The sequence below is a fragment of the Cornus florida genome, unplaced genomic scaffold, assembly GCF_030987335.1.
Source record: "Cornus florida cultivar Cherokee Brave unplaced genomic scaffold, ASM3098733v1 CherokeeBrave_3.0.0_Hap2_Chr03, whole genome shotgun sequence".
NCBI lineage: Eukaryota > Viridiplantae > Streptophyta > Magnoliopsida > Cornales > Cornaceae > Cornus > Cornus florida.
The window spans coordinates 63153613-63168970 of record NW_026775573.1 but is presented as its reverse complement, the minus strand read 5'-3'; the positions used below and the strand labels follow the sequence as shown (position 1 = coordinate 63168970).

The 15358-nt window shown below is 32.6% G+C and overlaps 1 long non-coding RNA gene and 1 pseudogene across 1 annotated transcript; one reads left to right on the top strand and one right to left on the bottom strand.

Annotated features, from left to right (window-relative positions):
* Positions 1 to 270: 270 nt before the first annotated feature.
* On the bottom strand, positions 271 to 3208 carry LOC132300667 (uncharacterized). The gene is made up of 2 exons (XR_009480524.1): positions 2881 to 3208; positions 271 to 742 (listed from the first exon to the last, which is right to left on the bottom strand). It is a non-coding gene; the product is annotated as an uncharacterized LOC132300667 (long non-coding RNA).
* A 10612-nt stretch (positions 3209 to 13820) lies between these two features.
* Positions 13821 to 13919, top strand: LOC132302080 (small nucleolar RNA R71; annotated as a pseudogene).
* Positions 13920 to 15358: the final 1439 nt, after the last annotated feature.

The window sequence follows — 15358 nt, the reverse complement described above, 5'->3', positions numbered from 1 at the left end:
ATTAATATTTATCACTAACAAGCTAAGCTTTGAAAAATCAACATCAGTTATGAATATATACTTTGTGAAACAAAATTGATCATCATACTTTTTTATAAGCTTGTCACTGCTTACTAACTTGAAATTTCTATTAGGTAGAGAACTAGAAACTATAATCAAGCAATCCTCTCCTATTCTCATAATTTTCCATGAACAATTAGTTTCAAATTACATATAATTCAACTCAAATTGCATCTTTAGACAAGACAATGCACACACAGATCAACAAAGTAATGGTAACAAAAAATTAACAATAACCAAAAAAGAGATGCCTGATAAATTATCCGCATTACAAACCCAATCAAGTGCCCAATCCCATAAAAACGACAACCTAAAATAGGAACCAAACTTACTATCTGAATTAGGCTTTGAATTTCTTAATCATCCCAGATCATATCACTTAACTAATACTAAACTTTTTTATATAAAAAAAAATAATCCCATTTAAGGGTATGAAGAAATAAAAATAAAAAAGATTATTAATTTGAGATATTAAATCAAATTAAGTGACTAAAAGAATACACTATAAGAAATTCGGTCTTAAGTGACTAAAAGAATACACTACAAGAAATTCGGTCTTTTGTGACAAAAGACCAAATTTGTTGCACCACCGAAGATAGATTGTAGCTATTTGTTAAGATCAACACCACAAAAAGCCACATCAGGATCACGAATCGAGTGTAGTTGCTTCGAATCTTCTCCCCTTCAAAATGATAAAAAGAATAAGAAGGTGTATCTGTGTATAAATACTTTTCTAGATGAACAAGTCTTTAATTCCATTAATACATGCAAATATATCTCATATTTTCTAATAGGCCATGTGGCCTCCTCACTATTCAAATATTTACTCTCAGGTATATATCAAAGTAGAAAATTAATGGGATTTCATTTATTTGCCTTTATGCAATAACTAGCATATACAAAATTAAACAGCAATCAGAGTGAATTAACATGTAGTACCATTTTATTTAAGTTTTGGAGGCAAGGTTATGAGGACCAATAATTTGTACTAAATTTTGTTTATTTAAGAACATAAATATCCATTGCCTATCATGATTTGGAGAGAATTCAAAGAAAATAGACTGCTTGCTTCTTAATTTGTTGACTTCACATGATGCCACTGCAACCAATAGACATTTACTGATCTCAAGTACTAATATGCATGTTTGAACTCATTAGCTTGACTTGTGCCCTTTTTCTTTTCCAACAATAATTGTTGTACGTTTTCGGCTCGACAAGTCTATACTGAAGATAGATTATAGAATTTTTTTACTTAGTTTCAATATTAGTTCTACTTCCTTTTTGCATCCCAATTCAATGAATTGTTATTTACAAGTCTAAGTAAAAAATTCACAACATAAATTGAAAACAATCACAAATAAATCCAACATATAGCCGCTAATTATTCATTTGGTTATGGATTCAACAAACAACAGTTCACTTAGTACCATAAGCTGTTCATAGATCTTGTAACAAAGGTAACATTAGGAGAATCCAAAAAGTATTTTGACTTAAAAGATAAGTTTGGTTTACACCTAGGTTAACTCAATTCAAAACTTATTACTAATAGCAATTCTTTATACTTCAGCAAATAAACCACAAAGAATCATAGGAATGTGTTACATAGAAGAGCTCCATCAGAATACAAAGTAAATTGATGACTATAATATAATATAATTCAAATATTCCATAAATACATGTTAGTACATTATCCATTAAATTAACAAACTAGAGCGACCATTATTTGCTTCCAATTTTCTAGTTTAGAAACTTCACACGTAAACAAAACTAAACAGTTGGGTTTATCAAATACACCCTCAAAAAATTCAAGTCTCTTCCTAAATACTTATTTATTAGCAAACCAACATTTGTGAAAAAAAATTTTGGTAATAGTAGAGAGAAATTGTGAAAAAAATATTTATTTTTGAGGGATGGCAATGGTAGATAGATTTATATTTGGTAAGATCCTGATATTAGCGAACCAAAAATTTCTTCTACGAGGCCCAGTGACTACCGTCTTTAGAGTGGTGGATCTAATAGATAGTCATACACTCAGATGGAAGGAATATTTGGTGAAATTTAATTTTGGAGAGAGGGATTGGAGACAAATTCTTAGTATTTTTTCCCTGGGTAATATGACAAAAAAAAAAAAAAATGTAGATATGAACAATATAGTACAATGCTATAAGCAAAGGAAAAACATGTCGCCTTGATGAATGGAAGAGGTTATGGGGGGACTTCAACATTGTAAACAAAAAAGAGTTATTGCACTACTATTTAGTCTAATAAACAACAACCATACAAAGAAAAAACAGTTCTTCTATGTGTGTGCGTGTGTGTCATACTGTTTTATATATGCCTTATAAACTATAAAGCAATGAGTTCAGCAGTTTCTATGGAAATATGTTCACCTTCTGTCCCTATCCCTTTGACCAACCTCAAATCTTTATATGTTAGTACTGTTTCGACTTTGTTTGTATAAAGATGTCTCAATATAAATGTTTTTGTTTTGAAAAATTATTGTACAAAACAACAATTTCATTTAAAAAATTTATTTTGGTCCCCAGAAAAAAACATTTAAGCGTTCAGATGAATGGTAGAAACTATTATCTAACATGTTTCCTCTTTATTTTTTTATTCCCATACCCCCAATTTATTTTTTTATGGTCAAAGGGATTATTGTTGGTTATCAGTGACCAATGAATTCATAAATACCCAATCCAAGCACATGACAAGAATGACCAAAGCAGCAATCACAACCATTCTCTACATTTGCTTTCAAATTGAATTTAGGAAAAATAATATACCCAAAAAATTTAGAAAATATTCTGGAATACCAACCTTGTAATGAGGATTCATAAATCGAACGAAGTTGCTTGTGCTTGAAATTCCAAAAACATCTTTGAATCACCCCTTTACGTAGTTGAATACCCACCGTCGAAAGCTTCGCTTTGCAACCGGTAAAGAGAACATACGAATAGCCTTTGACTCGCTGGTGACCTTAACGGAGACAGGGGTGATTGGGTCTTTCCAAAATCGCCTTTGAGTCCCAGTTCATCTTGATGGATACAATGGTGATTAGGTTTTTGAGAGAGAGTGTGTGAGAGAACTGCTTTGAGAGTGATACCGAGAGTAAGGAAAGAATGGGGAGCCGTCTGAGTGGAAATGAAGTCATAGCCCTAGAATTTCTAAGGAGCGCCATTGAACATTTGGTGGGGGCCGCAAATTAAAATTTCATTTCTAAGTTGCGCGGTATAAAATTTGGTGGGGGTGGCAAATTAAAAATTCTGAATTTTTCAGGATGAATTTATTTTTATAGCTAAATGATTTTTTAATAAAATAAATTTATATATCTAATAACTATGTTTTAAATTCTAAATCCGTAGATTATAAACAGCAATTAACTATTTTTTTTTCTAAAAAATTAAAAAAATAGATTTCCCAAATTAAATGAATATTTCAAAACAGCCTGAAAATTTTAAGTGTATAAGATACTAACCATGACAAAATACTATGTCCTGTGGTGGAAATCACAGCAAGTATCATGTGCCTTAAAACGTTAATATTTGGAGTTATAGTTGGCGGTCACATTAAACTAATTAAGGCGGTATTTGTCCATTCCTTTAAATTGTCTGTTTTGCATTTTTTGGAATATTAATCAGCCCTCAAAATAAATCAACATGATAAAAATTAATTGAAAAAAATTAAAGAATTTTCAACAAAGAAGAACAATATGTGATTATACATATGTTTTTATATATATTTTTTTATTCACGAGTGTATTTGCGTGGAATATTAGTTCTTGTTCAAATTAAATTTATACATATGGTTTTAGGTGCATAGACTTACCAAGGTATATGCATCAAAAAATATGGTGGTTGGTGGACAGGGGGGTGGTGGTGGTTGGAGGTTCCCGAATAAGTTTAACTCAAAATTTTTATTTTCTTTCAAAAATTCAATCTTTATTCATTAAAAATGTCGAGTGACATAATAGGTACTATGATTGAGGTAATTTCAATCAAAGATTCAATCTTTACTTAATTAATAAATATTTTTTATATTAATTAATAAATAATGAAATACTGATATCTTTATACTTTAATAATATAATAAATTAATTTTTATAAAATTTACCACAAATTAGCTACTTTATTTTCTATAAAACTCTATCATAATATCTATTTATTATGACTTTTTTAATAAAATAAAATCTAGTTAGACAATAATATATTTAAAGAAAATAAAATAATTTTTATAAAATTCTTCGACAAATCAGCTATTTTATTTTCTATAAAACTCAATCACATATAACATGTATTTATCTATTTATTATGATTATATTTAAAGAAAATAAAATAATTTTTATAAAACTCTACCACAAATTACCAATTTTATTTTCTTTAAAACTCTAGCACATATATCATGTATTTATCTATTTATTATGAGTTATTTAATAAAAGAAAATCTAATTAGACAATGATATATTTAAAAAGAGTCTGAAATTTTTAGCAGATATTAACCATGACAAAATGATTGTGGTAAATATTTTTAAAATAAATGTCCAAATAAGTTCTATTTGTTCATTGAAACATAAGTAAGTTGAAAAGAAATTCTTTAGTACTAATAAATCTGAATTGTGATTTTTTTTTCCATTTAAGTTCTAAAATAGATTTGTTTCTTAATTTAATAAAAATAATATTTCATCTATTTATAGAATAAAATAGCAAATTTTTATTTTTATATTTATCATTTCAAAATTATCTTCTTATGTTTTAAGACCTGCTTCAATATTAATTAATTGTCATGCGGTAATTTTAACCCGACAAAGTTAATGAGATACCTCCCAAATTTAAACAATTTTTTATTTAATTTTTGTCAAAGATGGTGGTGTTGGGTCTCTCTTAGAACTATCTTTTTTTTCTTCTTTTTTTTCTTTTTTTTTTTTCAAACCAACTAGTTCTTTTAAAATCATCTCCCACTAATTCAATGGCAATGAGTAAGTCAATCAATTTTATTATGAGTAAGAATTGGCAATGATAGAGTTCCTAGATTTGAGCATTTGACCATTACACTCACTAGTTGTGTTAAACATTAACTCCACCCTACAAAAAAAATTTTATATTTCATTAAAAAAAATTATATAAAAGGATGAACATTCCTCTTACCAATTCCGTTAAATATTTCTATATCTCTTTCTATATATACACTATTATTAAATATACACAGAATTTATTTATATATAAATAACAAAAAGTTGTATGTAACACAAACTCTATTACTTAATTAGTTAATTCTTTTAAATATATAATACATTTTTTAAGAGAAGAGATATCGTTATGGTTGAGAACAAGATAAATTAAGAAATGAGATATCGCTGAAATTACAAACAAAAATGAGATATCAGTTTACCCTAAATAGAGAAGAAGTTGAAGGTTGTAATAAGAGTTTTTGAAGAATATGGCTGAGAATAGAGAAATAAAGTGTTTGCAATGTTGATATCGCTCTTCAAAATTTCAATATTTAAACCTTGGTCAATTCTCTTAAAAATATACTCCATAATATGTATTTTTATATTTTTATTAAATAAAAATAGTTATTTATCAAAATATTTAAGGTACAGGTCAATTTAGATCGAGAATTAATAAAACACTTAATAATTGCAGAGAAATTATTTTATTTTTTATATCAATTAATAAATATTTTTTATATTAATAATTCTTGTATAATTAGCTTTTCTTTAATTAAAAAACTTATAATAAATAGATAAATAGGTAATTTGTGTTACAGTTTTATAAAAATTCTTTAAAAATAATTTCTATAAAACTCTGTCACAAATTACCTATTTTATTTTCTTTAAAACTCTATTATATATATCATGTATTTATCTATTTATTATGAGTTATTTAATAAAAGAAAATCTAATTAGACAATGATATAACTCTATCACATTAGAGAAATATATATTTAAAGAAAATATATAATATATATAATAATACATATAAATAAAATACAAAAACTATTAAAAGTATAAAGAGTGTCAGTGTTTCAGTATTTCAGTATTTATTTATTAATATAAAAAGTATTTATTAATTAATATAAATTACCTATTTATCTATTTTTTATGAGTTTTTTAATAAAAGGAAATCTAATTAGACAAGAATGATTAAAAATAGTTATTAATTGATATAAAAAAAGTTTTTTTAAAGAATTTCTATAAAACTCTAACACAAATTACCTATTTATCTATTTAGTATGAGTTTTTTAATAAAAGAAAATCTAATTCGACAAGAATTATTAATATAAAAATATTTTTTAATTGATATAAAAATAAAATAATTTCTATAAAATCTACCACAAATTAGCTATTTTATTTCCTATAAAACTCTATCACAATATCTAAATGCTTTTTAATAAAATAAAATCTAATTATACAATAATATATTTAATGAAAATAAAATAATAGTGTTTGCGATATTGATATCGCTCTTAAAATTTTCAATATCTAAACTTTAGTCAATTCTCTTAAAAATATACTCCATAATATGTTTTTTTTTTTATATTTTTATTAACTACCAATAGTTATTTATTAAAATATTTAAGGTACAGGTCATTTTAGATTGAGAATTAATAAAACACTTAGTAATTATATATTCATACTTTTCTTTATATTTTTCTTATATTGATATTTTTACAAATTAATTAAGCTCGAAACAATAAATGACTAATTTGTCTATCTTGCAATTAATGACATTTTTGCCAAGTCATTAATTAGTCGACATATTATTTTACAAAAAATTTAGAAGTCATCTTGTATTCTTAACAAAATTTGTCATTTTGCGACCATAAGTTATTTTGGTTGTTAATACCTTGTCTAATTGCGACCAAAATTTGATCATTTTGCAATCATAAAATTTGGTCATAAAATACCAATCCTTTCGCGACCATAATTTATTTTGGTCGTTAATACTTTGACCAATTGCGACCAAACTTTGATCATTTTGCAATCATAAAATTTGGTCGTAAAAGGTCAATCCTTTTGCGACCATAATATATTTTGGTCGTTAATACTTTCACCAATTGCGACCAAACTTTGATCATTTTGCAACCATAAAATTTTGTCGTAAAAGATCAATTCTTTCGTGACCATAATATATTTTGGTCGTTAATACTTTGACCAATTGCGACCAAAATTTGATAATTTTGCAACCATAAAATTTGGTCATAAAAGACTAATTCTTTCGTGACCATATTTTATTTTGGTCGTTAATACTTTCATCAATTGCGACCAATTTTTGATCATTTTACAACCATAAAATTTGGTTGTAAAAGATCAATCCTTTCGCGACCATAATATATCTTGGTAGTTAATACTTTGACCAATTGTGGCCAAAACTTTGATCATTTTGCAACCATAAAATTTGGTCGTAAAAGACCAATTCTTTCGCGACCATAATTTAATTTGGTCGTTAATACTTTGACCAATTGCGATCAAACTTGGATCATTTTGCAACCATAAAGTTTGGTCGTTAAAAACCAATTATTTTGCGACCATAATTTATTTTAGTCGTTAATGTGCTTATCAATTGCTACCAAAATTCACTTTAGTCGCTAATATGTTAACTTTTACGACTAACTCATTTTGGTCGCAAATAACATAGTATTTGCGACTTTTTCAGTTTGGTCGCAAATAATTTGGTCACAAAAGGCCCCGTTTGTTGCAGTGACAGATATAATGGAATAATGAAAAAGAGGAATAGAGATCAGGCAGATGAAGTAGGGCGAGTGGGGCGTGATCCCCTGATATCTCTGGATATGCCCTGCAACGCAGCTAAGACATCGGAGCGGAGTATAGTCACATCTGTGCTAAGAGATGTCACATCTGACCGAAGAGAGACAACAGCGTCCTCCAAGGTCTGGATACGTTCTCCTAGGCCAGGTGTCTGATCTAGAGCCTCAGGGACGACTGGATCATGAAACTGTGGTACATCCTGAGCCTGCTTCGGAGAATGAACTGGCGACCCTGTCGGAGAGTGATGTGGTAACTCCTCTGCTGGAAGCTCTCGCTCTAAGTCAATGTCCATATATACTACAACCACCGGTGCGACTGCAGGATCATCTACTGCTGGCTCTGCTACTGTTGTTGCTGCTGTCATCTCCTCCTCCTCAAGCTCCTCAGCTGCTAGAACAACGTCCTCTACTAGACTCTTGATAAAAGCATTGTAGCTTTTATTCCACTCTTTCTTGCCATAATGGCAAGATCCTGTCTCTGGACGCTCATCTGGATGGAAAGGATAGCACTGATCTCGGAGGATCTGAGTGATAAGATGGCCAAATGGGAGGAAAGTGGCCCGCCTGGGCTTGGCCTTACTAATGTAAGTCGAATACAATCTCATCATGACATTCCAGTAAAGTGCCGGCATAAATACCCAGTGGCCTATATAGAATGCATATAAAGCAACCAGAAAGTCTGAACGCCTCTGGATCTTATGGCTCACTATAAATACGTTTCGGAATAGTACTGAATCGTAGAACCAAAGGTCAATGGGCAAATAAGTCCGGGTGGCGAAAGTCTCACCATCTGCATAGTGGCCAATCAGTGCCACAGATATATCTGCGTAAGAAGGCCTCCACTCCAAGATAGGATAATGAACATCAGGAGGGCAGACATGCGGGCATCAAGAAGATCTGGCAAGAATATCAACTATGATCCAGATGGGGTGATCATCAATGGTAGTGTGTAGCTCTGACAGGTTACTTGGGGCAGGCCGGAGGTTCTAGTAGAACAACTGAACAAGCCGCGGGTAAACTGGATAGGTAACTGGGGCTAAAATAGCTGAAATGCCCCTCCGGTCAATATCATCGTAAGCTGACCTGGTCAGGAGATATCGGGAGAAGAAGACAATATCAAACACTAACTCAAGCGCCACCTCAAGGCGTAAGTATCTCCTGATAGGTCTGTCGCGAACCTGGCCTGCTGTGCCGATGGTGGTGAGGGAGAAGGTACATGCTCAATCTCAACTGAAGAAGATGATGCAGAAGCTGAAGACTGTAGTCTAGAATCGGCTGAAGGGGACTGAGCTGGATCTACCTCTAACTGCTTAGGCTCATCAACCTGCTCTGGAGCTGGCTCTGGAATGGGGTCCTGAACATGAGATGGTCCTACCTACTCCTCTACTCTCTGCCTCACTCAGCGTGGATAATGCCTACGGGCAACAGTCTTTACCCTAGCCATGGCCTGCAAAACAGAAAGAAAAATACTTGCAGAATAAGTTAGTACCGGCATAAAGAATTGGAGCACAATATATAGAAATATGTATGTCAAATAAGATAAATAACTCAGAATAATAATCATGAATCTATGCAAGTGATGACGCAGCCGAATAAACAGTGACCAAATGAAACATGCTAAACATGATAAGTATAGAATGCATCCAATGTGGAAAACACAGGCATTGGGCATAAATAAGATAGCATGGAACACAAAAGATGGTGTGTGAAGTGTATAGGCAAATCTGTGAGGTTCGATCGATCAGGAAAAGATGAGATTAATTCAAGTTGGATCGATCTGGACTTAAGTGAGATCAATCTTTACCAGATCGATCTGAGAAAAACAGAGATCGATCGAACTCTGCAAAAAATGCAAACTGTCACAGATCTGTGACATGGATGGCACGGGGGCACCCGAGCAAGCTCGTGGGTCCCATAATTCCTCAACAATATACAAATGGGCACTTGTTTGGGCATGTGACCCTCAAAATCAAATTGGAAATGAAAATATATACAAAAATTTATACATATATAGATACACATATATACATATGCTTCATCAACTCAAAAATGGCAAGAATCAAACATGGGAAGCTCAGATCTAACATGGCAACATCAAAAATATATGATTGAAACTCAAAACCCAACTCAAACTTACAAAAACGGGAGAGAAGTGGTTCGAGGGAGAGACAGATGAGATCTGAGGTGGAGGAGAGAGAATTGAAGCTCGGGAAGCTCGCCAGACACACGCTGGAGGTTGGGAAGATGCGATTTGCAGTGGCGAGATGGATGAAGGTCTGAGATCGATGTACAAATCGATCAAAATGACCCCAGGGTTTTATTTAAAAACTGGTCCCGACAAGTTCGATCGATCTGGAAAAATCTCAGATCGATCGAACATAAATCGATCTTGAAGGAACACAGATCGATATATGCTTCGAAATGATAAAGTATTTTTTAAAATTTTTTATAAATTTTTGAAAACTGAAAATATTTTATGGGTTTTTAGAAAATTTAAAATAAAATGGAATTAAAAAGAAAATATATTTTTAGATTTTTGGATAATAAAATTAATAAAAATCTTTGGAATTTTTGAAAGTATTTTTAAGATAAAAATAAAAATAAAAACAAAAATAAAAAAAAAAAGAAGATAAAAGATAAAATAAAAATAAGATAAAATGAAAATATTTTTAGATTTTTGAAAAATTTCCTAAAATTAAAAATATTTTTGAAATTTTTGAAAATAAAATAAACTAAAAATTTAAAATATTTTTGAATTTTTATTAAATTAAAGTTCAAAATTCAAAAGATTAGTCAAATCAAAGTCAACAAAGGGGGTACAGATCGATCAATCCAAGATCGATCTGGAAGAATTTTCAATCGATTAAACAGGTGAAAACCTATAAACAAGTTCGAACGATGGACAGAGAGGCTTTTTTCATGGATCTTGTTGAAGCGGAAATCCTCACGACTCGGAACGACGGCACTTTACCTGTAAAATAAAGGGATGTCACCTCGAATGGCACCAATGGGGTGCCGGCCGAGGACCCTCCGACGATTAAGTTAGTACTTGTAATCGTATCACATAATAATTATGTATATTCTGTTTAGGGGTTTTTTCTCGTACCTTCTTTAACGGCTTGGTGCCCTATTTATAGCTGTCGATTGGAATCAAATTGATCCTGCAGGAGATCGGCTTGTGTGAGATCAGAGGAGATCGATTGTTGCCAGATTTGTCGGAATAAGATTTACTCCTTTGACTTCATCAAATTGTGCCAAGATTATCCTCACCCTGTTGAACCACGTCGTCATTCATTATCTTGGATAAGAAATGTCATCATTCTTATCCGAGGAAAATCTTTATCTTTGATAATGAAATATGTCGAAGAGGTCTGGCGGCTGGTCAAGGTAGGTAATTTTTCCCTATCAGATCTCAAAAAAATTTCTAAGTGTGGAGTGAAGATCGTTCCAAGAAAAAGTTTGATCGATTTAAGAACTTTCAGATCGATCCAAGGAAATTTTCGATCGATACACAGAGAGCTGATTTATACAGGAAATTTTCGATCGATGGAACAGAGGGATGATTGGATGCAGGAAGGGATGTTCGATCGATTGAACCTCTTTTTGAGATTAATTGAACATGAACAAAATACCTAATTTTAGAATGAAAGTGCATGCATACTCAATCATAGTTCCTATTAATGTGTATAAACCCCAAAACATATCTAGACGATGCAAGAAATGAAAGGTAGAATAGAAATGAGGGAGAAATAGGGTTGTAAACCCTACGAAGCATTTACTAGTCTTTAACGTCTCTAGCAAGACGTTGGGCTCTTTTAGCCCAGATCAAATATTTTGTTATGCAACCCTTCCTTGACGGGGTGAATGGATTTTTGAACCCCACCCAACAAATTGCTCCCTAAGGAACTCATTGGATTTGATTCAAACGACATTGACGGTCCCTGGTCAAAACAACTCTTGTGCTTCCATGCCCTTGGAACACTTGACTTCAATGTAACTTTCTTTGCTTTTAAGTTGGTAGATAAACTATGGGAATGTTCAACATTAAGTAAAGACTTAACTTCATCAAATTCGTGGTTTACACACTCCTCTATAACACACACTTCTTCATGTTGGTCCATTGAATTCGGGGTTGGATTAAAAATGTTCAACTTCACTTTCATATGGCCAAATGAGATTTCATTATCCCCATCCTACAATTAATGTTGGCATTTGAAGTTGCCAAAAAAGGACGGCCAAGGATAACGGGAATTTGGCTTTTAAGATTCGGAATCGGTTCCGTATCTATGACAATGAAATCAATCAGGAAAAAGAACTTATCGATTTTAATCAAAACATCCTCAATCATACCCCTAGGCTTTTTGATTGATCGGTTGACAAGTTGTAAAACTACCGACGTCGGTTTCAAGTCTCCTAAGCCCAATTTGACATACATTAAGTATGGAAGAAGGTTGACACTTGCTCCTAAGTCTAAGAGCGCCCGATTGATGACATGGTCACCAATGATGCAAGAAGTAGTAGGTGAACCGGATCTTTAAACTTTGGGAGAGTGTTATGTAGCAAAATAGAACTCACTTGCTCGGTCAAGACCACTTTTCTTGGTACTTGGCTTTTATTCTTCCTCTTTTAGGCACAAAGATCTTTTAAAAACTTGGCATAAGCCAGAATTTGCTTAATTGCATCCAAAAGCGGGACATTAATCTTCACTTGCTTAAACATTTCAATAATTTCATTGGTCTTGGTCTTTTGTTTATCAAGATAAATAGATCTTTTCAAGGCATCCGGAAATGGAGCTCTTGGCTCAAAAGCTTTTTCAAAATCTTTCTTTAAAACATCATCAACACAAGAATTTTTCAAGTCCTTTTTTCAAATCATGCTTTAATTCATCTTTCAAATCTTTTTTCAATGCTTTCTCAACATGATGATCATGCACATGCAATGAATGAGGAATAAAATGTGAAATGGGACGGGTGTCAACTTTTGGTTACACCAGTTCACTCTCTTCATTAGACATACCTACTTGGTTGTCCACAATCTTCCCACTTCTCAAGGTTGTTACCGCATTGACATGCTCAATGGTGGGACCTTCCGATGAGGAATGAGTCTCGACAACACATTGTTGCTTTAGTGAGGCATTCAAAGGCATTTTAGCTTTCTCTCTAGCATTTAAAATACTAGTTATTTGCCTTACTTGGGTTTCAAGCTTAGTAATGGATTGAGAATGAGATTAAAGTAATTGAGTGTTCGCCTCTAGAGTGCCTAAAGCGGTCAAAACTTTTTCTTCAAAAGCGGGACTCCTAGAGTTTCCTTGAGAATAAGATGGTTGATTAGGGAAATGAGAATTTGAAAATTGATTGCCATGTGATTGATATGATGACGATCTAAAACCTTGGGGACCTTGGCTTTGCATTGGAGACGGAACATACTTTCCTTGAAAACCACCGTGGGGAGGGTTTGAGCCTTCCCCTTGGCTTTTTCAAGAAAAGTTCGGATGGTTCCTCCAACTTGGATTATAATGATTGCCATAGGGATTATTCCCTTGGTTAGCAAAAATGGCATTTGCTTGCTCATGGTTGTCATTTTGCACATGTCCATGGAGACAATTGGAAGTAGAATGTAAGAGACTTGAACAAGTCATACATGATTCATTAAATGCACGATGATGAACATGATTAGGGGATGAAGGCATTTAATTCACTGAAATTTGGTTGATCAAAAATTGATCAAACTTTTGAGATAAGGATTTCATCTCGGTGGCTATATTATTAGAGTTGTCAACTTGATACAAGCCAACATTCTTCCTTCCACCTAGATTTCTACCATTTTTAGAAGACAAAGATCTATGCATGGAATTTTCACTCATACTTTCATACAATTGCCACACATCATTTTTATGCTTATCAAGATAAAAACCACTTATAGATGCATCAACCATACCCTTGTGATTATCTGGTAAACTTTCAAAGAAATATTGAACTAATTGCTATTTAGGTATGTCATGATGTGGATACTTCCTAAGCAAGTCATTGAATCTTTCCCATGCCTCATGAAACATTTCCCTATCCCCTTGAGAAAATTCTCTAATTGAAGTTCTCATGGCATTGGTCTTTGAAACGGGATAATACTTCTTCAAGAACTCTTGTTGCATTTCCGTCCAAGAAGTTATCGAAAAAGGCCTAAGATTGTTAAACCAATATTTTACCTTGTCTTTGAGGGTAAAAGGAAAAATTTTAAGTCTTAACACTTCTTCTGGCATGTCCGTGTATTTCATGGTGGAACACACTTCAAGAAACTCATTCAAATGTTTATAAGGTTCTTCACTTGGAAGTCCATGATAGTTAGGAAGCATTTGAATAATTTGTGGTTTGATTTCATAGTGATGCGCTCTAAATGGAGGCAATTGAATGTAAGTGGGTGCATTATATTCATTAGGCACATAATGGTCTCTTAAAGCAAGAGGGGGATTTACAACTGGTGGTGCTACTCGAACACCGTGGTTAGCTTGAACCATAGGAGGTTGTGAAGCAAAGATTGGTTGAGGCATTCCCAATGGAATTTGGCCTTCTTTTTGTGGTGGAATAAATGGTCTAGGCATGCCTAATGGTACTTGGATGTTTTCATGATGCACATTAGGGTGGAGGATGTCTTGTTGGTCTATGTAACCAAGGTCCTCCACATGGTTATTGTTTTGCTTCTTCATTGATGAAATGGAGTAATGAAAACTACCTCTTCCCCTAGGATTACGAACAACCGATTCAAGATGAAAATTAAGAGGGATAAGAGTAGGATTTAATGACCTACGACCACGCATGCACTAGTAAAACAAATAACAAGAAATAAGCAAGTAACAAACACATCGCCCCCACAACAAATCAACAAATCTTCACATACATTGATCCCATACTCCCATACTTGAACAATATGCAAAGAAAAGTAAATTGCCTCCACGCGAGCTCATGATCTATCTAAGAATGTAAAAACAAGTCTTCACGCGGGCCGACGATTTAACTAGAGCTTGAGTTAGAAAGATATCACAAAGGGTCCTTAAGCAACTTCAATTTAACTTTCAACTTTCTAGCTTTGCTTTACTTTGCAATTTTTTAGATTTTTAGTCCTTTTGCCTTGCTTAGCTCCTTACTTTGAATTCTTCTTTGCTCAACTTCCTTCACTCAATGTACTTAGTCAATCAAGAACAAATACAATAAGTAATCAAAAAGAAAATAAAGTAAAGACACGATCAAAAGAGTACTAATTCCTATTTGTTTCCAAAGCACGACGTTGCCAATTAAATCCCCAGCAACGGCGCCAAAACTTGGTGTGTCGTTGCATCAACGTCTAAAAATATGCAAAGAGATGAACTAAGAGTGTGAGTGTGCAATGTGGCCAAGTCTTAAATTTATAAAAGCCACTACTACCTCTAACTAAAAATATAGCTAGGGTGAGTAGGGATCGTCCCAAGGGATTATAGGTGTGCACAAGCAATGGAAACAATGTATAGGGTTAGTAGGTCGAATGATCAAAGATTGGTTGG